Source organism: Lissotriton helveticus, chromosome 8 (genome assembly GCF_964261635.1).
Source record: "Lissotriton helveticus chromosome 8, aLisHel1.1, whole genome shotgun sequence".
NCBI classification, from domain to species: Eukaryota; Metazoa; Chordata; class Amphibia; order Caudata; family Salamandridae; genus Lissotriton; species Lissotriton helveticus.
The window spans coordinates 865,907,122-865,932,917 of record NC_136069.1 but is presented as its reverse complement, the minus strand read 5'-3'; the positions used below and the strand labels follow the sequence as shown (position 1 = coordinate 865,932,917).

The 25,796-nt window shown below is 46.3% G+C and overlaps 1 protein-coding gene across 3 annotated transcripts in view; it reads left to right on the top strand.

Moving 5' to 3' along the window:
- The first annotated feature begins 10,285 nt into the window (after positions 1-10,285).
- Positions 10,286-25,796, top strand: part of CTPS2 (CTP synthase 2) — a 2,098,303-nt gene continuing 2,082,792 nt past the window's right edge. For 2 of the 3 annotated variants that reach the window (XM_078657669.1, XM_078657667.1), the window contains exon 1: positions 10,286-10,406. The gene's annotated coding sequence lies outside the window, so the exon portion shown is untranslated. Of the gene's footprint in view, positions 10,407-10,494; positions 10,545-25,796 lie in introns of those variants that run through there. The other variant, XM_078657668.1, reaches the window with a different exon arrangement.

Sequence of the window (25,796 nt, the reverse complement as noted above, 5' to 3'; positions counted from 1 at the left end):
AAGAAAGCCCTATGTCAAGCTCCAGTTCTAGCTACACCGAACTACAGTAAGCCTTTTACACTTTTCGTTACAGAACGCGAAGGTACAGCATTATCTGTTCTCACACAAGATCAAGCAGGTCAATACAAGCCCTGTGCTTATTTTTCGAGCACATTAGATCCAGTCGCCCAGGCGTTGCCTGCGTGCCTCAAGTCAGTTGCAGCCACAGCACTAGCTATCAGACAAAGTGATTCTATAGTTTTAGGACATTCCCTGACAGTACAGGTCCCACATTCAGTAGAAGTTCTTTTAAACCGAACACAAACTCAGCACTTGACAATTGCACGTTTAACAGGTTATGAATTGACACTGTTCCAGCCACACATAGAAATTAGACGCTGCAACGTCCTGAATCCTGCTACACTGTTACCATCAGTTAGTTCAAATCCAGACACACATGATTGTGTGGAAGTAGTTAACATTACGACAAAGCCAAGACAAGACCTGACAGATATTCCGTTACCAGATCCTGACCTGACACTTTATGTGGATGGTTCATGTATGAGAACTAGTACAGGAGAACTAGTCGCCGCGTATGCAGTGACTACCGACACCGAAGTTATTGAAACACACCGTATTGATACCCTGTCCGCTCAAGCAGCAGAGCTAGTCGCTCTGACACAAGCCTGTATACATGCCAAGAACCTGAAAGTTAATGTTTACACAGATTCACGTTACGCATTCGGAGTTGTACACGACTTCGGAGTGCTCTGGCAGGAGAGAGGTTTCATGACTTCTCATGGAACCAAGATTCAGCATGGTCTCCTTATTCAAGCCCTGTTAGATGCCATACAATTACCGACATCTATTGCTATCATGAAGTGCAAAGCACATACGAAAGTCACTGACATTATTTCCCAAGGTAATGATTTAGCAGACCGCACAGCCAAGCTTACAGCACAGACTCCAGACATTCCAGTTAATCAGACACAGACACATACTCCAGATCTGACTACATGCATGACAGTTAAGGACCCTACACAAGATGTCATAGATATCCAGTCACATGCTACTCCCGATGAAATCAAGAAATGGTCTGTACAAGGAGGGGTCCAGACAGATCAAGGATGGTTAACGAAGGGTAGAGCCACATGGTTTCTCCCCGATTCTATGGTTCAAGTCATTATCAATACCGCACATAGTCCAGCACATTTAGGAGAAAAAGCTATGTTAGACAGTATCCAGAACATTTGGTTCAACAAGCATTTACGTGCTGCAGCCAAGCAGAAAGTCCGTACCTGTATGATATGTTGCCAGTTTAATCCAGGTAAAAGTGTCCCGGTGGAACAAGGTGGTTTCCAGCCCCCTGACCACCCTTTTGAGGTCCTCCAGATGGATTATATTCAAATGGAGCGATGTCGAGGTTTCAAGTATGTCCTTGTAGTTGTATGCGCCTTGTCCAGATGGACAGAAGCATATCCAGTCCCAGATTATACAGCCGCGACCACTGCCAAGCAGTTGGTTCGTGAATTCTTCCCTAGATATGGACTCCCTAGAGTCGTATATTCTGATAACGGCCAGCCATTCTCATCTGAACTCATGAAACACGTTTCCCTGTTGTTAGGGTACCAGTGGAAGTTCCATTGTGTACGCCATCCAGAAGCAGCTGGACTAGTCGAAAGGCATAATCAGACTCTGAAAATCCGTATAGCAAAAGTATGTAAAGACAAGGGTGTGGACTGGTTAGTAGCTTTGCCAGTCGCTCTGTTTTACATGCGTATGGTTGCACATTCCAGATCAGGTCTGTCCCCGTATGAGGTCGTTTTCGGCCGCCCCCCTAACATGTGGGGTACTCCTAGACCCCGAAGTATTACCGATGTTTCATGTAATATGCTGACAGATTACCTAGCTTCCTTGATGTCTGCCCTCAACTCATGTCGTTCACAGGTTGCCGCCGCATTTCCAGACAATACCGAGGTGGCACCGCACGAGATCGTTCCAGGCTCCCTAGTGCTGATCAGAAATTTCGACAGATCAAGTCCGCTGGAACCACGTTGGAAGGAGCCACGTCAGGTCCTCTTGACCACCCGAACTGCCGTCAAGTTGGAAGGCAGGAAGGGGTGGGTCCACCTTTCTCATGTAAAACTTTTCAAAGGATCTAAACCAGTCTTCAAAAACATTTCCAAGAACATTTCCCAGGATTCGAAGGATTGCCAGAACATTGTTTTAAAGGACTGTCCCGCACAAGACTTTATTACAACCCCTCCCTTGTTAGAGAAAACTCCGCAACAGGAGTATAAGTTAAAGCTTAGGTCTAATAAGTCAGCCAGTTTGATTGTATAAGTCCTCCCCTAGGTGAAACGGTTAGACTGTTTCTGACATGTATAAAATAGACCCCCATAGTGAGAGAGTCAGTCAAAGCTCAATTAAATGTATCGTTTTTCTGAGTTTCGTATTATTTCTCAGCATAATGATTTCCTGCACCAGCTATGCTTTCTACCTGTGTTTTTCAGTTCCTCATGTAAATATGTCTGCTCATGCTACAGTAGAGCACACGTTTAGTGATCTGCCTCCTCACGAATATGCATACCGCCTCGCCATGCGTAATAACACATTTATCCGTATGTTACATTATTCACACCAGACCAGCAATGCCACTAATTGTTGGGTGTGTGGTCGACTCCCCCCCTTTCCAGACACCGAAGGGAGTTCTGCCACTCTTTCCTTATCCATTCTCACACAATGGTTCGTGTGGAGCATGGTCCACGCTAACGTCATCCTCAACAGATATGTCTTTTCTTAACAGTACATGTTTCCCAGACAAGCAAGGTTTCCCCCACAGAACAGGTTTAGATTTAGAAAATGAAGTATATAATTTAGGAAATTATTCGTCGAATTTCATGGTTCTGAATGTTCAGTCTGATACTACTCCAGATTCACCCGCTATTTCAGTACTACCAGTCAAAGGCGAATTATGTGTCCGTAGTTATGGTTCTGTACATATAGGTCATAGTGAATGTACTACTGTTATCCAGTATAGTGACAGTGGGAAATCTATTTTCAAAGCTTCACGTCATTCTTATTTTATTTGTGGTCAAACTGCATATGTCCGTCTGCCCCTCGATTGGGAGGGAACCTGTTACATTGCTTTCCTACTGCCACCTGTTTTTCTAGCCCCACCTGACTATCATAGGAATTCTTTCTTAGTACATACTAGACACAAGAGAAATCTCCCGATTGTCGATTATACTGAAACCGCTGCAGAGCAATTCATTGATATAGATAAAGGTGTTTTCCCTTATTTAGGTACAATTGTAAATAGTAAGCTTATTCGTAGGTTAACAAGAACCCTTGAAGCAGTAGTAGATGAGACTGCCTCCGCTCTAGGTAACTTAACTGAAGAGCAATCCTTTATGAGAATTGTCGTTTTACAGAATCGTCTCGTCCTTGACGTCATACTGGCCGATAGGGGCGGGGCCTGTAGAATTCTCGGATCCAGTTGTTGTATTTTCATTCCAAATAACGCGCCGTCTGTTTATTCAGCTATAACCAGACTCCATAAAATTGCCCATCTGTTACACCAAGATCCAGGCACCTGGACATGGTCAGGTTGGTTCTGGAATATAATTTCCGCATGGGGTTGGAAAGTCCTGTCCTTTCTAGGTATTGCAGTAGCGATCATATTTAGCTGCTGCCTCTGTATACAATGTGGCCCTGCGATTTGCAGCATGTGTGCTACCTCTTGTACTCCCCGTCCCAAGCCCCGTTCTAAATCCCGTTCCAAGACAATTCGAGACGAGCAAATGGTACTGTATGAAATGATAGACGGTATCATGAATATTGATGTTTCCTGATGGAAACGTAGTGACAAGGAGGGAATGTGGAAAAGTAAATTTTGCCATGTTCTGTGTCCCTACGCCCCATCCATCATATGTTATGTGTGCATGACCAATATGCATATGTTATTCCCCATTTCTGATTAAAGACGCAATTGCAGTTGTGTCCACCTCTAGTATGTTAGTTTCCAGTCCTCGTGAATACTACGAATATCAGGCCTATGTAAGTAATGTTGCCACGTTTCTCAGTGTGCACGTTATTCAATTATAAAGTCCCCGTTTCCAGGCCTCAAAAGGGCCCGGACCACAGATTCAGCTCCTGTCTCCTGAAAGCCTCGCTGAGGAGCGATACAGCCCCCACCTGTATCCTCGACCCTTCACTTACTTCCTGCCTTGCAGCACCCGGTGCACCCCGGCTCTGCCTCTGAGTCTGCCAAAAGTATGTTATAGTTCCGGTTATCAGTTCAGTCCTCCTCCTCTGCATTCCTAAGCTATTGAACTGCATCAATAGTTTCCGTCATTGTCTAGCCTTCTCGTCTCCATGTTAGAGAAATACTGTATTTAAATGGTCATTTAATATTCTTCATCACGCACTACATGTAGAATAATGCATGGTCCAGTCTTAGAATCAGGTTAGCTTTTCCCCTCATGACTTCTAGTTTATATCAACATGTTCCCTAAACAGTAGATACCAGATAGGGTTTAGGTTCATGTCGCTCCGACCCTCCAGACTTTAGTCTCTGCTCCTAGCACAGAGTTCGTAGCCCCCAGCTTCTCCTAGTAACACGTCATTGCTAGTTTTCGCGCACCATTAGGTTAGAGGTCCCGGCTCCTTAGGTAGCCCCCTCCAATGTTTCCGCCCATTCATGACATATTCTGTTACGTTTGCACCACATGTCTATGTATACTCCCAGTTACACCTCTTTTTACTGTTATCTCTCGCGACTGCTACGCGTCACGCCTCCTACTCCACCTACTGTTACGCCTACTGCAATGTACTGCTATGTGTTTGCGCTATGTATATAAGTCAATGTTTTGTTATTAAATGTTAGCGCGCTCATCCCAGACCCAGCCCCGGCAGCTGCCGGGCCTTATTGTCCTATTCCTATGCAGGTCGTCCTGATCCTGTCCTTATGCTGTAATAAACCTGCAGAAACTCCTACTACCTCGAATCTTGACTCTTATTTATTGAGCTATCTGTTATGCTATCAAAAATAGGGTATTATTTATTTATTTACCACAGTCTAGTGGGCTTTTCTGCCCCCCCTGGGTCCAGATCACGCGCTAACATGGGCGATCTGCCCCCAGGGGGGGAAGAAAAGTCTGGATTGCAAAATTATGGCCCTAGGAGGCGACCCTTGCCCAAGGGGTCGCTTCCTTTTATGAAAAAAAAACATCCCTGGTGTCTAGTGGGCTTTTCTGCCCCCCCTGGGTCGAGATCGCTCGCTAAAACGAGCGATCTCGACCCAGGGGGGGTAGAAAAGTCTGAATTACAAAAATTATGGCCCTAGGAAGTGACCCTTGCCCAAGGGGTCGCTTCCTTTTATGAAAATAAACATCCCTGGTGTCTAGTGGGCTTTTCTGCCCCCCCTGGGTCGAGATCGCTCGCTAAAATGAGCGATGTCGACCCAGGGGGGGCAGAAAAGTCTGAATTACAAAAAATTTGCCCCTGGAAGCGACCCTTGCCCAAGGGGTCGCTTCCTTTTCAGACAAAAACAATCCCTGGTGTCTAGTGGGGGCATTACTGGTGCAGGATCGCGACGCTGTGCGCGATCCTGAACCATGAATGCCCTGCATTGGGACATCAGGGGAGAGGAAACAGTGTTTCCTCCCCCCCCGATGCCTCAAGGCACCGAGAAATGGCCCCCCCGCCCCACCGAGACCAAAAACCTACCTTACAGCTGGACGCGCTGGAAAGAAATGGCTTCCAGCGCGTCCAGCACTTCCTGATGACGTCGGCGTGCGCGACAGCGCGCTGACGTCACCAGGAAGTGCGGGGGGGCGGGTGGAGCAGCGCGAAGTCTTCCGCTGCCACCCCCCAAAAAACTAACACGATCGGAGCCCCAGGGGGGGAGCGACAGCGCTCCCCCCGAGGGCTGTACTGATGACGGAGCGGTTCCGTCATCAGCACAGCCCAACCGATGCTGATGACGGAACCGCTCCGTCATCAGCATCGAAGGGGTTAATTTGATCCCAGGTACCACCCAATTCCGTAACGTGATCCTGTGTGTGCACTTGTCTCCAAATATCGACCGGAACTTGTAGGCCACAAAATATTTCAATATCAGCAAGTGTTATTACTGTTAAAGAGGCCGCTTCAGTCAATTCTTTATAATAAGCGGTAGGATTTTTCCCAGGGTCAGGTAACTGAGTCTTAAGAGACAAAACTTCACTCCTTTTCCATGGAGTATAAACCCATTGTTCTTGGAAACTGGCCTCTACCCATGGCCTAGTAACATGATCATGCTTATCCCTTTGCTCTGGTATCCTATGATGGTAGATTGGATGAACCTCTCACATCGGAAACTGAGTAACCGGGGTGGGGCACTTCTCAAGCAGCCTTCCCCGATAATCAACCAACGTTGCAACATAATCAAAGACATTACATACATATCAGTAACATACACATGATTCCTAATATCGTATATGATTGGTTGTGCTGAAACTTTGATACACCCTCTGCGGGGCATATGGGGGTGGGGGTCGAGTATCTAACAATTGTTCCACAAACATATCACTTTCTTCTTGGGCTACATATAAGGCACAACCGAACAATCAAGCATTTTTATTGGGCGCTGGAGCAGCCACGTTCATAAACCCACGTTCCCAAACCAGTGCGGGGGTGAAACTACCAATCTATTGCTTGCAGAAGGGAAGAAAATGAACAAGCGCTGCGTATTCAGCGTGCATGGCCCCCGTATCCCCCCGCGGGTCCAGGTCGATGGCGGGCCTCACCAGGAAAACCTAAGCCCATGCGGTCCCCATGAATTGCCGCTCCGAATCCCCCCTCCCATTGTAGGCTTTGACCGGAGCAGGGCTGCACCCTCCTTTTCGCAAGGCCTCCGCTTTGCAATGCCTCCAAATTCACCACGCATTAGGGGGCCTGGTAACACAAGCAGCATGAGCTTAAACTGCATGCCAGTCTTAATGAAAAAACACTGGAAGGATGAGAGCGCTCGCACGAGGCTGAGCTATAATGCCCCGTGGACCGTCTCCAAGACTGCTTCCTTGACCCTCTCGCGGTTGGGCCCCCCCTTTCGAATAGCCCTTGATAATCGGCTCTGGCTCTACCGCGCAATCCAGCTAATCATTTGGGCACATGTAAACTATCTGGCGGCGATGAGACTCGAACCAATGCTTCCGAGACTGGAACAAAGACGCTGCTGCTTTGACCGGTAGGCCAATTTCCTTTCAGCAGATAGGTTGGCCGCGTTACTGCCCCCAGGCGCGCAAAACCTTAATCTGCGCCAGTGATCCGGATCGGCGGCGTGCCTGCCCACCCGGTACACAAAGCGGACCCAGGTCATTGCGGGCCTCCCCGGGACTATAACCCCCTATGCCACCACCGCAAAGCTCCCAAACCGCATCGACTGGGGAACCCGCTCCGTGTTACCATGCGCTGAAAGTACCGGGGGTAGCACCCCTGGTCTCCGCCCCCCCACCCCGATCTCCCCCGGCTGGCCCCTCAATACTCTCGGGAAGGTAGGGAGCGGGCCAATTATCCCTGTCCCTTGAGCAAAGCTGGGCATACCCATACTCGTGTACCTGCTCCCCCCCAGACTGCTGCTGTAAGCTTGGGCCCCTCGCGGCCCTAGAATGTCCAGGCACATGCGATTGTAGGAGGGGGGTTAGTTGAGCCTGAGCACCAATGCCCACGAGGAAGGGGACCCCTGTCGCTACACACCCAGAAACCTGGGAGATGACCCAGACCCTTTGATATAGGGACACCGACGAAAGTGGGAACTGAACCCACGAGTAGAGCACAATGCATTTGCCGTTTACCCACATAACCACTCGACCACCTTGTCCCGTTTCTTCTGCCCGCAGCCCTCCCACTCCGTCGGAGCTGGATGCCCCACGCTGACACGGCGGTGTGTCAATTTCCATTGCTGCAGCCACCTAAACATGTGGGAGGAGGATATGTCTGCGCGCCTGCTCCTCGCCTCCCCAGTGGCTATCCCACTCAGGCCCAGGCCACTGCCCACGTGGGTTGGGACCCCACAGGCCACGACTGGCCAGAACACCTCTAAGTCCTCTCCCCCTGCCTGGTGGAGGAAAGCGGGGTGCACCGTGCTCCACTGCCCCCACGTACCTCAATTCTCAGCACATACAGAACCCACTCTGGGCGGAGGAGACCCGGCGGGGACGCCTGTGACCAAACGGGAGCTGCCGAAAACCCCCCGCTAAGGTGGCCGGCACCCATGCAGGCCACCCAGCCCTGATACAAACCCCTTAAAGGAAGGAAGCGGGCGAAAGCGGGGGGGATACATGCACTCACCGTGCAATATACTTTTTAACATCTATATGAAACCACTAATGACAGTTATCAGAAAACAGAACATCAACATTATAAATTATGCTGATGACACCCAGTTGATCATTTCACTGGAAGGGGAACAATCTACTAAATTGGAAAGGTTTCATAGTTGTTTGCGGGACACGGCATTGTGGCTTAAGGAAAACTTACTGCAATTTAATGGGGACAAAACGGAGGTGCTGTATTGCACCGCGGAAAGAGTCCCTCCTGGGCTGCCCAGCAATTTTTGGCCTTTAGACACTCTGACCCCATTGCAACCTGTTGTCTGGCCATCATTAGGTCACTGAGGAAGATTTTTCCTCTGCTGCCCGCCATGGCTCGCACAGTGATAGCGCGCAGTACTATTCTCAGTAGATTAGACTACTGTAATGCCCTATTGCTGGAAGCTCCCAACTTCCTATTGGATAGGTTACAGAGAATACAATCTATGGCAGCCAAATTGGTCCTGGGTTGGCCCAGAAGGTCTTCTTCCTCACAGGCACTAGCAGAACTACATTGGCTGCCGCTAAGACAAAGAGTTCAATTTAAATCCCTTTGCCTGGTGTTTAAGGCTCTCAATGGGATGGGGTCGGTCTACTTTCAAAAAGAAACTTTCCTGGTATGTACCCACGAGAACCCTGCGCTCTTCAGGGGCAAAGCTGGTGAAAGTACCTAAATTCAGGAAGGTGAGGTCAGGTGGCAGATCTTTTGAGGTGGCGGCAGCAGGGCTTTGGAATGCCCTGCCTCTGGAACTCAGACAAATTAATGAGATTTTGCCTTTTAGGAAAAGGCTAAAAACATGGCTCTTCCCAAAGATTTAATTACATGCTGTAGTGCGGCCTCATGATTGCGTATTTTTGAAAGGTTTAGCGCCAGGTGGCCTGCAAGGTGACAGATGCGCTTTAGAAGTACAATAAATAAATAAATAAATAAATAAATAATATAAGCCACAGCTCCTGGGAAAAGTCCAAACGGCGTCTGTGGCGAGGGACAAAGAGGCCGCCAGGTGGGCGGGGGAGGAACTTATACCTCTAACCTTCCCCCACCTCGGAAGGAAGGGACGAGCGGGACCCCGAAGGGGCCTCGAGGCACTAGGCTGTCTAGTGTGCCATCCTGTGGCACTAAAGGGGCCGCCCTCCTAGGAGGGTACCCTTTGGGGATGTCGGTCAGGCCACAATTATCTTTTACATAATGCGCGCCTTGCCCACGGGCTTATGAACACTTTAAAATAGATACAGGGACTATTCCGTTACTGTTTCTTCCTGCATTGCCTAATTGCTATTGCCTATTACTTACTATGAATTGATTCTTGGCCAGCACGCCGTACATTTATGCTTGCTGTAAAAGCTACTGGTGGCCGGGCAGGACGACTTGTGTTGCTTCCTGCCCAACAACTGATTGAATGGCATACATAGTATGCTGGGGTGGGTCAAGGGTGGAAACTGTAGTCTATTTACGGCCGACTGGCGTGACTGTCGAGTCAAATGCCAAAGAAGGACAAATTATATCTTACAAGACTGTCATTGATAGAGCTTTTTCAATCGGCCCTGTTATGCTGCGGCCTGGAGGTGGACAGTGCGGAGCTTGCCCGGAGATACTTGGAGGGACGCGAACGGTGACGAATTAAACAAATGTCATGCACACAGAGCACATTATAGCCCACATTTGGCTCACCCACCAGAACAGTCCCCCCCCACCCCCCCCCGCGCATAATTGGGAAAAACATGGCCCATCTGTGGGAGAAAAACCCCATCTGACAACGCTGTTCACTATCTACTAGTAGAAGACACTATTACAGCGTCCCCGTAGCTCGGCGTGCTACTGCTTCTGCCTGTTCATGCCCGAAACAAGACTGCGACACTTTTATCCTTCAGGAGGCGCGGCTTACCAGAGAGCTGTCAAAAACGGGGAGGAGCTTGGATGCGTTTAGCCAATAGTGTACTAAAAGGGAGGAGTCCCGGAGAGAGTCGAGGATCGGTGGGATACACATTCTATGGGATGTCATTTATTATACTACTACGTTTGAGCATGTGAAGGGGTTTTTGCTGCCCAGACAGACCCCAGCCTGAACTCAGGTAAACTGCGACGGCTGACCCCCGCCCTGTGCTGGTAGTTGGTTGCGCGCAACCTTGTGGCACGCGGGTCACGCAGCTCCGTCCTGGCAGGGCTGCGAGATCCTGCTGGTAGTTCTGGGTGGCGAGTTGGCGTGCACTGTACGTGAGCAGTAGTTGTTGTGATTCCTATAATAGATTGGCAGTTGCCTTCCTTGAAACGTTTTTGCTAATGTACTGTAGTAAACAACAACTGGTATCGTGTTTTTATTATTGATAGTTTCACGTTTGAAGAGAGCTTTTATTTATAAACAATTATTGATAGTTGTGAACACGAGACTTGCTCTTGCCTCGCCGTCCTGCTGTCAGGCTTCGCACCAGTGGATGAGTTACCATTTCTGGCTACACGTATTTTCCAGTAACAGGCAGTCGACGCCTTTTGTCATACACTTGAACACATTTGGGCTGCAAGCCACTTCAGGCTATTTAATCCTCGCCATACATTACCAGAGTAAATATGCAGAATACCTCAGCGGCGAGCGGCTCAGCTGTCCTCAGTCGCCCCGAGTCTGTCACAACCAGACCCTGTCTTGTAGCAATGCTAATCGAGCTCATGCACACAATCCGCCCAACGTCTTCGTGATGATGACGAAAGATACTTCTCTTTTCATAACACGTTGTACTTGAAAACATTTATAACTGAAAAACACTAACGTTGGGGTTCAGAGCAGCAGGCTGGCCTGCGTAGAGCGACATAAATGACATTATATTTAACGTGCCTCTATGTGTGTTTCATTTTTTTATTGACAAAAGAATATTATTCAAATCTAAGAACAAAGAAACTCCTTACAAAATAATTAAACTGTCATTGACAAGAAACTTATTTGACTGTGCTTTTAATGAGCACTATATGCAGGGCACAAGTCCTAAAAAACAGAAGTGGGTGGACTAACCTAGTTAGGCAGTATGCAAGTGACATCACAGCGCGTGATATCACAGCACGCAACATAACCGCACGCAACATCACAGCGCATGACATCACGGCGCATATGACATCACACATGGCTTCACAGGAATTGACATCATAGAAAGTGGTATCACAAGCCACGACTTTACAAGAAGTGGTATCACAAGAAGTGACATCAGATCGAAAACCCTCACATATATGTTTAGCAGGTCTATCATGTGTATGTTTGAGGGCATAGTGAGGATAATAGCACAGTGAGCTATGGAAGATGATATGTTACTTCTACACCTTGCAATCCCCCAGTTTTATGTACCATATCCTGTACATTGATTTACAAACTTATATAATTTATTGTACATGTAATATGCATGTGTTGATGTAAAGCGCTCTGACACCCTGCATTGGAATGAGTAGGGCTATACAAGAACAAATAGTGGTACTTAAATTATTTCAACGCCTCCTCAGGGGAAGTAAGTTCTATATAAATGCAATTTGCTTTGTGTAAATACTGGGAAAGATCAACACATCTGCTATTCTTACAGTGCATGCATATCCCCTAAACAGGGACTGAACAAAGTGAAAAACCTCTCTTAAGTATGTGTGAAGTGCTAACAAGGTGCGAGCATTTGTTTCCCCTCTGCTTCACTTGCATGATGCATCAAGTGTGAGGCGCCTGACTGCTCCCAATCAAGAGACGTAAAAAAAAAGGAGGCCAGATGACCCCTCAAATTTGGCCTTTGTTATGGGCCCAGCAGGAGTCTTAAATAAGAAAGCCCCATGTTATGTTATGTTATGTTAATTTCGATTTATATAGCGCCAAATCACCGACAGGTCTCTTAGCGCTTACTTTGGGAACCCGTCCTGGCTTTCCCTGCGAGATAACCCCTACTGGGCATCCCCGTCTGCTTGTTGCAGATGTAAAGCAGACAACATGCAGGCCCTGCTGAAAGTGTCCTGGTGTTTGGAAATTACACCGGGATGAGTTCAGCACATTATTCAGTGGGGCCGAAATTCTTGGCAGGGTGGACAGCGAACACCCTGTAAAAAAAGTGGGCGGACGCCGTCCACCTGCGTGTGCCCCCCACTCGTGCACTGATACATATATGTGCGTGTTTTTTCTTGTAAGACATCCAGCCTAAAAATCACAAGGTAATCCTGAAGATAGGTGGCAGTAGAAGAGACAAAGACGAGTCATGTCTTCCTGATAGAGTAAATTTAAGGCACCCGGAATCCATACTAATATTATAAAGAGAGAGCCCAAACCTTTGAGGCGGGTAATCTCAGTAACCACAGCACCAATCACAACACCCAATACAGCGTTGGAAAGGGCAGTTGCAGCAGAAGGACATAGGCGCAGCAGACGGCCACCATATATATATATTTTTTTGCAGAGTTTTATATAGCGCGAACTTGACCCGAACTGAATCAGGAATCAGAGCGCTTTAGATAGCACCAGTTACCTTACATGAGGACACACATTCATTTTTGTTAGGCACAGGGAGATTAAGTGATTTGCCCAGAATCACAGGATGTTTGGCGTCGTTACCAAGACTCGAACCCAGATCCCCTGGTCCGAGGTCGAGCGCCTTAGCCGTTAGGCCAACTCCTCTATACATTTAAAAGGTAAAACAATCGTGCCAGCAAAGTAGTCCCTTGTGGGCGTGTCTGCGCTGTGCTGTGGGCGTGGGCTGGGGGGCGTGACTAACGCTGGGGGCGCGTGGTACGGCCATCACATCGTGGGCTGTGGGCGTGTGCTGGGGGCGTGATAAAACACTGGGGGCGGGACAAACGCTGGGGGCGTGTGTCCGACCTTCATGCCATGTGAGTCGTACATGCAAGCGCCAATTACGTTGCTGCGCAGCATCAAGGGGCACGCTGGGGGCGTGAGAAACGCTGAGGGCGTGTGTCCGGCCTTCATGCCATGTGAACGTAATTGCGCCGCATCAAGAGGCACGCTGGGGGCGTGGGAAACGCTGGGGGCGTGTGCTACGTTCCGCCCTTCAAGCCATGTGGGTCGTACATTAATCAGAAGATCGTCTGCTGTGGCCGTGTGCTGGGGGCGTGACAAACGCGTTCACCTGGAGGCCTGGTAAGTAACGCTACTGCAGCCTTTCCTGCGCGCTGTTACTGAACTCTCTCATTCAACGAAATTACATGCGCCTGCTACCATCAACCAGGGCTCTAGCCGGGCTCAGGCGGCAGATGAGTACACTAATTACACACACCTGATAACATCAACCAGGGCTGCAGCTGGGCCTCAAGCGGGGGAACACGCGCCTGCTAACATCAAACAGGCGTGCATCTTGGCCTCAAGCGGGGGAACACGCAAATGAGCGTGTCTGCGGGGACAATTACTGCAGCCTCTCCTACTCGCTGTCACTCAACTCTCTCATTAAACGGATTTACCCGCGGCTGATAACTCTCTCATTCAACGACATTACACGCGCCTGCTTACATCAACCAGGGCTGTAGCCGGCCTCAGGCGGCGGATCACTACACCAATTACACGCGCCTGCTAACATCAACCAGGGCTGCAGCTGGGCCTTCTCCGTCCCTATTCTAATGAAACAAAAAATGTTGTCTACCGCGAGATTTTAAAATAAATTGCCCTTGCCAAATACACACATTACACACATTCTATTTCATACCCGGACAACGTCGGGACGGGCTGCTAGTTAAGTATAAATTGAAAAGTCTGGCTGTTGCTCTGCGGTTTAAAATGTGTTATTTGGTTGTGAATATACATGCAGGTAATAACCAGGTTCGACTAGTTGCAATGCAAATTTTATGGTATGGTAATTATTATAACCTGTCCAAAATGTATATACCGGAATCGCCACATCACAGTATTTCATGGCACCATACTAATACGACAGGTAATGCTTTTTACGAAAGCCCTACTTCCCTGTGCACAAAACTCAAACTTTGAAAACCAGCAGGGATGAAAGATAAAAGGAACATAGATAAATACCACCTGCCACATAGATGCAAATACTGTTTCAACTATATAATTCTTACAGTGTTTATCAGTTTTAGGTCTGTCTACACACCAGTGTGTTATATTTAAATGATGCCAGTCCATTTACTTTACTTTACACTTCACTGCCTTTGATGTAACTTCAAAGAGACTCGTTATAGTTCTTGCACAGCCTCATCATTTCCGAACTGAAGCATTTTCAATATTATATACAATAAAGCCATAGTTGTTGCTTATCTATCTTTTGAAACTAACAACCATTCACAAAGCCAATAGTCCTGGCATGTTGTAGGTATAATGTTACATGTTGTATTATATATCTGCAACAATGACTGTAGGGGCAAAATACTACTCAGGTGGCACGCTATGCTAAGCACAGATTTTTAGCTTAAATGTTTGAAGCCGCACGCTTAATTACATCGACCACACCCCTTCGAGAGACCCCCATTTCTTTATGATAAACAGTACACAAAAAAAACTTCAAAGCTACTCCAACCTTGATGCTGTTGCGATAAATGCTCCTGTCCTAACATACTTCCCTATTTTTAATGCACAAAGCTCTCCTTAAAGCATTTTTCCAAGCTAGCATAAAAACAATCTTTCTTAAAAAGTATCCTCTAGACGCCCATTGATCTGGACCCTAAGGTCGCTGTGCTGTGGATCATGGAGTGTTGGACTGGTTTCAGGTTTCATAAGTCTTTATTTCGATTGTTATATCATAAAAGACAGTTTATACAATAAAATTAGTGGAATACAAGAATAGTTAAAACGACATATTTGCCTAAAACATTTCATCATTAAAAAAACAATTAAACAATTTATTAATCAATTAAAGACCCAATATATGAAACCCTAAAAGAAGGAAAAACGAAAATAATTTGTTATTCTACCAATCGGGTGCCTGCTAATATCTGCAAGTGTCTGGCATGAATGATCCATGCCCACCCCAAATATTTAGCCACGCCTATTACCACCATCTCTGATGTATTAGTTCGTAGCGCCCGCAAGGCTTCGGTGCTTCCTTTAATTTTCAATTTACAGAAAATAGGCCTAATCCATTTAGTTCGGGGGGTATGATATGCTGGACAAGCAAAGACAAAATGACCCAGACTCTCCCTTCGGTCAACACACCATGGGCAAAACTCATTTGAGTGGCCCGTCCAATTTTTTGTAAAAGATCTCACTCGCAGGGACCCTACTCGAAATTGGTGATAAAGTTTTTTATCTAGAGTTTTTGTGATGACATCCCAGTAAGTCTCCAGGAAAGGGTCTAGTTTATGGGCCAAAAAAAGTGTTGGACTGATTCACACAGTCGTAGGATACTTGAGGATATTAGCTGTACGGTGGCCGAGAGAGATGTTGCTTGACATTTGCAATACACTGAACCCCCACCTCTGCAAGTCTAGTCAGAGGCATAAACTACATTTATTTGGCTGAAAAGGAGATCTATAGGTGAAGAGAGGGCGCAAACAAACATCGGAAGATATGGGGCCCGTGGGCCCCCGACCAGCCCATTGCTAATAACAGATCAAGAAGTCATGTCTCCAATTCTGTATGTTTTTCTGTTTCTATCTTTACCATACTATGAGTGAAAAACTCTGAGTATGCCACAGTATAATAGTTTTTGTTGTTGTGCTCTGTACTATGTTACTTGTCAAATGTATGAACAGATTAATATTTATAATTAAAAAAATAGCAATCTTTCTATCAACTTTATATTCAAATAGAAAACACAGAAGTACTCTTGGTAGCAAGTGCTTTCAGTCTCTGTATACTATCATTGTTGGTCCATCACTCACAATCACCTCCTTCCTACCCTCGGAACCATTTCCTGCCTGTGCAGTGGAGGGCACCAAGTCCAGCACACCGACATGGCGCCTGCAACTTCTCTGTAGATGGCAGAGTGAAGTATCTCAGGTTGCTGCGATCTAAAGCAAGAGGAGAGCAGGGGCTTATGGGATATTGACTACTGAAACAGGGGTTCATTTTCCAACCCATTTAGTATTTAATATTCCAGCAGCCCCAGCGTTCCCTCCTCGTGCACCTCTCCTCAACCCTGGTCCTGCCTCCGCCTGCCTGACTCTGACACCCACTGCCCACCCAAGATGAAGCGTATTTCTGTTCTGACCTTGCCACAGATGGAGGCTCTCGGATCCGATATCTATGACACGTTTTCAAAATGAGACTAACTGACATGGGGAAAAGTGGATACAACTATCTTGTCAATAGAAATTTTAATATTCTTATTTTACGATCAGTCTGATCTGAGCGACCGATTCCTCTCAACTCTCGCTGGCAAGTTTCATTAGCTGTAAGGTAACTTCTGGTTGCTGCTTCTGTGAAAAGGGAATTATAAACCATCTCTAATTTCCTTTTCTTGATGCTCTTGCTTTGTCTGTTAAAGCCTTGTCACTGCTTAGTTTGCGTTATGAATCTAGCTTTAAATGTTAATAAAACCCACCGTTAAGCAGCAATTTACAAATAGTTTTCTGGGACATCACAGGTGTTATACAATATGCGAATACATGTCTGACTTGGTAATGACCTGAGATACTGCACCATTTCTGGTACTTCATAGGATCCTCTACACCATTTTGGCTTATTTCAGATGGCCTCTTATTAAAGACAAAAGGTACTCGACTCTGCTCAGGACCGAGGAAAATCTATGAACAACCTGTGGTAATGCACCCTTGTGCAGCTAGATGCATAAGGAACAAGCATTTTCAATGCAATAGGTCTCGCATTTACACAGTTTGAGCTATTGGCATTGTAAATGACAATGCCCTTTATTTATGTTTTGGTTTTCAAAACATAAATAAAAGGCATTGTCATTTACAATGCCAATTACTTAAACCCGCGTAAATGCGAGACCTATTGCATTGCAAATGCTTGTTATTTGCAGTCTCTCACTCTGTTAGACACTTGCCCACTTTTTTTCCTGGTATATTTCCATAATTCTCCATCTGCAAGGCTCACAGGACATCTCTTTCCTCGTTCGAATTTCCTTTCACTCTCTCCTTCTGTATTTACTTATTTTCATGTTCTCCAGTTCACCATCTCCAATTCCCAAACAGGACTCGCTCACTTGTGCGCAAGCTCTGTCTTTTCCTTATCCTTTGGTGCTGCCATTTGCGACAGGTTTAGGCCTCTTTTGTACACTTTCTCACAAATGCAGTTGACGCATATGAGAGTACTGCTATGTGCGCACGGCAGAGAGGCCAAGGATTGGATGTACACCTTTATGACCCAATGACAGATTCTCGCACTGCAAAAATTGTCAATATTGCCAGGTCTGAGACCCGGCAGCCCCCAGCCAACTTAAAGCACCACTGTAAAGGCATAACGCAGAATCAAGACTAGGCAGCTTTGGTCGCCAAAATTAGCATTTACCAATTCTGGCATTCAGCAGCGCCCACTGAGACTTCTGAAAAAATCTTTGGTTTTCCGCACCATTTTTTTATATTTAAAGATTAAGTAAAGCAGGCTGCAGCTGATTGGTGAGCCGCCATCAACGCTCATGCTCAAATGACTTGTTTGTGGATCAGCGCGTGCATGCCTTAAACCTGCACCAAGTGTGGCCGCCAAAGCCTGCTAGAACACCCATGTGACATTATGTCCAGTGCTGTTCACTCGGTCCAAATCAAGTAAATTAAATAGGAGCCTGGCTCCTAGCCGGCGCTAAAAGTAATTGAATCTGTGCAACGAGGACAAGGAAGGAGTGAATTCCTCAACATCCTTCCCTTGGACCCGAGGCTCTGACTGGCGCGTGACACCGCCGCACGCACAGGAGCATACTGGAGAGAATGACTTACGCCCTGACGGGCGGCTTCTTATTTAACTGCCAGTATTGTATTTTAGCGGTATCTGTCTATCTATAACCAGTGCATTATGACCATTAATGGATTTTTGAGGCCAGATTGATTTTTCATTAATTTGGTAAAAATCTTTTTCCTCTTCCACATAATTCTGTCTTAAAATGCTGCCAGTGACAGCTCGATAAGTCCATCGTCACTCGGTGCAATTTGTTAAAAAGATTTTTTTTAAAAAGGTAATTGATGTAATCTGTAACTTGTTCCAATATTGTAACTGCATTAACAGGTTCTGCGTTCACAACGGTAGAACATCCGCCTTGTGAGCTTCTGGCAACCGAGTTTGTACTTTAATGTTCGCCAGGACTGATGAAGTACTAAACAAGAAGACAGGCAGGGAAAAGGATCACCTGGGACAGGGAAAAGACAGACCAGAAGACGGACAGGAAAACATACGGAAAGGGCAGAAGTGGAGCTTGGCTGACACTGAAAAGGCGTGCAGACGGGGAGAGAGCACAGAGGAAGGCAGGACGTGGGGCAAGAGGAGAACTCAAAAGAGAGGGATAGAAACAAAAAACTAGAATCCTTCCCGGCAGCAGGACATACAGCCAGTGATTACCTGCTCGTTAACTCTTAACAAAAGACGTGCGCGTGCACTGCCGAAAACTAAACCTGTCGTGGGGCGGGACTTCCGTCTTCTGAAGCCTGCGCCCACGGAGTGGCTGGCCAGAGGAGCAGTGGTGACGCGGAGCTCCCATGCCCCGAGGGAGGCTGCAGAAGCCCGAAGTGGCGCCGATGCGGTGAGTGGGGCTTACTTGTACTGGGGGTGGCGGCAGCAGGGGGGTTGTATGTCTCTGTGCGCTCGTGTGTGTGTGCGCTCGTGTGTGTGTGCGGCGGGGGGTGTGTCTCTGTATATGTGCGTGCGTGTATGTGTATGCGACCTGATCCGATTCAGGCATGCTGCGCGTGCCCATCTCTTGTCTCCTTGTAAGCAGAGCCGCCGACAAGAGGTCTCTCGCTGCGACAGGGCTTCGCCCTGCGTCGCAGGTGCGAGGCCTAAAAAGGAGCAGATAAAGAAGCGACTGTAGGGGAAGGACAGGGAAGATGTAATGTCATCAGCATAAACATTAGGCCCCATGGACCGTATTATGCATTTTCATTGTTTACATAGTGCGCACCTACTAAAAGGTGCGCCCGGTGCAAACAACGAAAGTGCGTCCTATTACGGTGAATGTGCTTTCCCACAGGGCAACCGTCAACTCATGTGAACTCCATGTTTTCACAGTGCAGGAGGCCCCCACCTGCACTTTTACAGGGGACTAAAGAATATCCCCTGCAGGCGGAAGCAGTCAGTGACTCCACCTGCCTGCAAGGGGATGTCGGGTGTCGGGGTCCACAGGACCCCCTTTTCCCCCCCTCTCCCGAGGGCTGCTGTCAGGGAGTGCACTCACAGTGTGCCACCTTTTAGGTGCGCCAGTGCTATCTGTATTACTAAAGGGGACACACAAGCGTCTGCGCCCATTCTTAATACCAAAGTGCCATGGGGCACGCAAAGCGGGTGCAAATGCCCATTGCGCCCCAGGGCACTTACTGTAATACGGCCCCATATGTACTAAAACATTTTCTCGTAGACCCAGAATGGGAAAACCCTTTCATACAACAGATCCTATCCCATGTACATATGAAAATGGCTTATAGTAATATTAGATGTGGCATTTTGTTGATATGATTGTAAATGTAATGTGGGAGTGTTAATGAGAGATGGCACAAATATGGGTATGTACTGAAGATTAGTGGGAGGTGGTGAAAATCTCGTTATGCAAAAAATTATTGCAGAGTACTGAGTGGTGTTGCAAATGTGCCCATAAAGCCAAGCTTTCTAAGTAATCCAGCTGTGTGAGTGTGTATCTCAACGTGCCCTAATGATTGATGAATGGTGGGGCAAATTGAAGCATGCACTAATGATTACAGAATAATGGTGCACATTTAAACAGGGAGCTAAGGTTAATGATGGTACAATTGTGAACATCAATGATTGTGGTAATGGTAGTTCTTGATATTGTGTACATTCGTTCCACAGTGGTGCTACTCTTGTGTACTTTTGGTGGTAATGCTTGGCTTATTATATGCTGTCCTGGGACTGTTGTGCCCACCCTTGCTCTGGGGCTTTAATTGGCATGATGTTGGTAATTCTGGGCACTTTTAATACTTGTGTTTGAGGAGTCAGTCTGTGAGACTGCTGTAACTTGTCTTATTGCAATCCCTCATTCATAAAGTAATGCAATCACAAATGTATCCTGCCATCGATCGTGCGCTAATGTTTTCAACTGTCTCCATTTATGAAATCACTCATCCCACACTTAAACATTCACTCACACCTACTCATTTATGCAGACATTCACCTAGTCATCCATCCAACCATTGACTCATTATCAAATTCACCTACTGACCCATGCATGCACACAAACAATCCAATAAATGAATTACTTTCACTTTTAAAATAGACAATCCTTTCTGACTATGCTAATGTTTTTTAATAGGTCGTATATTTCCCAAATTTACATGAACATGGAAGGAGTACCTCTGTCCTAAATTGAGACTACTGGCTTTTGAGTATGATGGACATCATTCTTTCTTATGTTGTGGGTTGGCTTTAAAGGTCTTTCCGAATTTATTTCAACATATCTAATACATTTTTGATGTTCATGAACATCTGTATGAGCCCAAGAAATATAAAATGATGATCACCTGAACCATTAAAAGGTGAACCTTTAAATACTGTCTGTCTAGTTGACCATCTTCCCAAGGTAAAGAAATCAGAAAAATCTAATATTTATGGCTGGGTAATAGCAAAGGAGGACTGTAAAATGGAAGGAAATATGTCTCCAAGTAAGGGTAAGCATGTGCAAGTTTATAGGTCTGCTTTCAGACAGCATTAGTCGCGTGCCAGTGGATGAATAGGGCTTTCTAGAAGCCACTATAATTTTATTAAAGTATAATTATAGTAAAATCAAAAGGTCTCAGCTAAACCCAGACCTAAAAATGGATATGTGACTAAACGGATGAAGTGGCAATGTCATCTGCAGGGTTATATCTGCAGTTTCAACAAAGGGTTCTAGCAATACCTATCTGATAGAGGCATCTAGCCACAGATTCCTTACCTTTGAATTTAGCAGGCATCAGCCTGGATCCAGACATTTTTTTTTCAAGCAATACCCCTGCACGCCTGTATGTAGCAACGGTTGGCTCCGTGTGACGTCATCGTCCACATCAGAAGTGATGTGACGTCAGATCTTTTCTTTCTGCGTCAGTCAAACGCTGATCCATGAAGAGAGTTTCCTTCTGGCACTTGTGTCTCCTACTGTGGAAATCAATACTTCCCTGAATTCATGTATGTGCTAGCAATATTTTGTATACCATTGCCATCCTTTTGTATGTTAATCAGGGTATTTATCTTCTCTGTCTGCTTTCCTGAGGCTCCTAAACCAACCCTCTTTATTTTAATCACATATTGTAAACAGATTCCCCCTTCATAATGCCTCAGTGGGACCTTAATGTGTTTCTCACCTTCCTTATGTGTGCTCCTTTCAAGCCTCTGCATAATTGCCCTCTCTAAATGTTCACCATCAAAACAACTTTTTAGTGGCTATCACATCTGCCAGGAGTATGAGCGAACTGCATACTTTATTGTCCAAGCCCCAGTTCTTGACAATATTCCCCGACAAATTGGTGCTTTCCACAAGAGCCTCTGTCCCTTCAAAAGTGCTGACACCTTTTCACGTGGGACAATCGGTCACCTTGCCCCCTTTCTATGCTCCTCCACGCCCCTTTAAAGAAGAGGAGTGAGTCCACCATCTAGATCCAAAAAGAGCATTGTTGTTCTGCCTTGACCGCACTTAAGATGTTGGTGCAAAGACAGGTCTGGCAGTGCAGAAACTGACCATCTCTCAATGGGTTATTCTCTGCATCAAGATATGCTATGTTTTGACAAAAAGCAGCTTCCTGAAGGCTTAAGAGCTCATTCCCTCAGAGCTAAAGCTGCAACCTCTTTACTTGCTCGAATTTTTTTTTCCAGATCCAGTCTGACGCCTGGAAAATTCAAAGGTAAGGTTCTGCTGCTAGATCATATCTCTCCCAGATAAGGCGCAACCAAAGGTAAGTAACTTGTCCAACACTGCATTCACCGGAAAGTTTGTTAGCAAATATTTCAAGAGGAACCTTGAAGGCAGGCTGCACCCAGTAGCAAACATGCTGTCATAAATTGCAAATAAAATGTTTCATAATGTTTATTCACAACCACTGCTGGACATACTCTTAGCAGGTATTTCAGAAGAAATCTTAGATGCCATCCTGAACGAAGAACCAAAGAGATGCAGTTCTGTTCTTAGCAAAAAATAGAAACAAAGAAGAAGCCTAATACCACAAATGTATTGTTGAGAATTGGTTCAGGAAGGAGCCTCTGAGGCCGACTGGAACGAAAAACATTAAGCAAACATGTGCTGCTTTTTAAACAGCAGCTGGCAAAACACCCTTTTCCATGCACAGTTCTGCTAATGATAGAGCTCTGCTCCGCTGTTCTGCTCCTATCAAGGGTAAAAAAACAAATGAGCGCAGCAAATAAAAGAGCAAGCAAAAGTCCCTGACACCACATACTTGCAGGAATAAAAATTGACACCAATTAAAATTGGTGAGAAAACAGTACTGCTCTAGAAGGGGTACCAAAGAAACTGACATCAAAGCCATGAGTAAATAACATTAGAGCAACCAAGTAAGTCAGTAGAGTAAGAGGCAGAATCAAAGCCCCTTCTTTGTATTGTGTTGCAGACAGTAAACTGAAGAGCATAAAAGGTCCTTGGCATCACTCATGGTGTGATGCAAAATTACACTATCTGAACCCCTTTCAGAGGGCCATGGGGCACTCAGGAGTCACTGGGCCCAACTGTGGTAACTGAGTCCTTTTACTCCTGATGTCCAAGGGCCCGACCTTTTATGGCTCATGAGCAACTGGGTCAAGTGCCCTTTGTGCACTTGACTCTCAGTGGTAGCTGTGGACAAGCAGTGTTATTAAATCAATATCCAATTAAATACTTATTTTTATGATAAAAATAAGTATTTCATTTCTAACTGTACGCATTCAAAGAAATGTTACGATATGATTAGACAATAACACATTTTCCCTTGAGGTCGGGGTTCTAATGTTTCACTGGCAAATTCCGTCCCTCCCTCTCTTTGTAATGTGGTCAGGGCTATTCCCCGTTTACTAGTGACAACATCCCGGGAATGCTCACTAGTAAGCCTTAACTGAAGAGTCCATTTCAACTCTTAAAAAATAGTTAAAAGTGTCTTGGCGTTGCAACGGTCTTATCAGCTAGTCCCCTGCAACCTTAGATGCGTAGGTGTGTATCCCCTTAAGGGAACCATGACCTGTCTGTGCATGGCTCCAACTGTATGCCCTTGAACCCGGTGCATTCCTTCCAGATTTTAAAGTGTTTCTGGGGGAATGCGCATGGGAAGTAAATAGGGCTCTCCAATCCCAAACAATAAGCCATGCCCTTAGCCCATGTCTCAATGGTCGGGGGGAGGGAGGGGCGTCATGTCCCTTCAGGCTCTTGCAATATCCCTTTTGGCAACAATCAAACCCAGCCAGAGTGATACTCCCTTTGTTATCGAGTTTGTATCATCTTTGCTGTGTAAAAGGATGTGTTTGGGGTCCGGAGGAATATTCCAACCCAGCACCCCATTCAACTGTCCCAGAACCCCGTTCCAGAAGTGAGAGAGCGCCGGGCAATGCCAGAATGTGTAGGTTATATCTCCTTGAGGGTCTTTACAACTCAAACATTTCCCCATGGGTGTCAGGCCCATGCGATGCAGCCAAGCTCTGGTGAGGTAAACGCGATGGAGCAACTTCAGCTTTACCAGTCTTAATTAAGGTGCTCTATCTCTAGGGGTCTACACTGCTTCCCTCCAATCGTCTTCATCCATCTGACCCAGTTCCCCTCCTATGCCCTATTCACTGCTACCATAGGATCTGGCCAGTTATGGAGAATCATTTTATAGATCTCAGACAATTTATGTTCTTTAATGTCTGTAAGAAGAATTTTTGTTTCCAGTGGGGAGTATTCAGGGTTGGCTTCCTCTGACGAAATGACTGGTAAAAATACATAGCGTAGCTTCAAATAGCAGAAGAACGGTGTTCAGTGGATGTCATTTTCTAACCTGTAAGTCTTGAAAGGACTTCATTGTCCCTGCTATCCATCACATCCCCAGTGTAGAAATACCTATGGTATCCCAGGCAGTGGAGCTGCGCAGGGCCACAACTTGAGGGAGCCTACTGCTCCGCCACAGTGGAGCCTCTAGCATCAACCTGCCGGCCCATCCAATGGATTTCATAGCTGCGGTCAAGGCCCCAAGCCCCACTCGTGTGACTGGCGGGTGAGATGTTCATTAGCATGACACCACTCTAAACTGGATGTGGAAGGTTTTCACGACCCATCACACATCCCTCTACTGAATATGCTGGGTCTTCAAATCCCCCAAAACACCATTCATTCACTGTAAGCAAGTGTGCTGCCCAGTAGTACAAGAGCATGTAAGGGGTAGCTATCCCTCTGTTATAAACCAGTTAACAACAGTTCCCCAGGGTTATTTGGGCTGGAAGTCCCCCGCATAATAGCTTTCTAATTTGCACATTCACATTGGCGAAGAAGACCTTATCCACTGGGAAGGAGTGTTTTTTTAGTTGGTAGAGGAGGCCTGGCTGAGTAACCATTTAAAGAATGTTGGTGCATCCTAGGAGGGACAGGGGCAGAGTAGTCGAAAATGTAGCGTCTCTTGTGAGGCTGTCCAACTGAAATGATAGATAATGATCAAAGGACTGCAGTGCATTGTCTGTGATGGAAACCCCTAGATATTTAAACCTCGAAGGAAGTACTGGTATCCCAATGCTCACAGCATATATAATGGGTAGGGAGTAATGGGGTACATCAAAGATGTGTTAATGTTTATGTGAAGACAGGAATATGATCTGAATATTTGTAAAATTTGGAGAGCTTTAGGATCAGACTATTCTGGATCATCTTAGAAAAGCGGGACATCGTCAGCATTGTGCAAAATTCAGTCCCTTTCCTCAGAGGTCCACTGAAAACCCTAAATCAGAGTGTCACCTCCTACCCAGGCTGTCAGGGGCTCAATCACTAGCGTGAACAGCAAGGGTGATAGAGGGCTACCCTGATGGGAGCCTCGTGCTATCGGGAACCACTCCAAAGTCGCACCCCCAGTGCAACTCTAGCATGAAAGATATTGTATAGTAGGCATGCATAGCCAATAAACGTTGGTCCAGACCTCATACGAGGCAAAATAGTAAATAAATATTCCCAGTCCACCGAGTCGAAGGCCTTACTAACATCAATTGAGAGCAGAGCTCTGTTGTCACAACAAGTCTTACTCAGTTCAATCGCATTGTGCACTTGCCTTAAGTAGTGACAATCACATTGTGCACTTGCCTCAAGTTGTGCTGGGTGGCCCGTTGAGGCATAAGCTCGGACTGGTCCTGGTGGACCAGGTGAGTAAGAACTCACACAATGATGGGTGGCCAATATCTTGGCCCAAATTTTCTGCATTCAACAGTGAGATTGGCCGAAAGTCTTCGCAGTGCGTGCCCA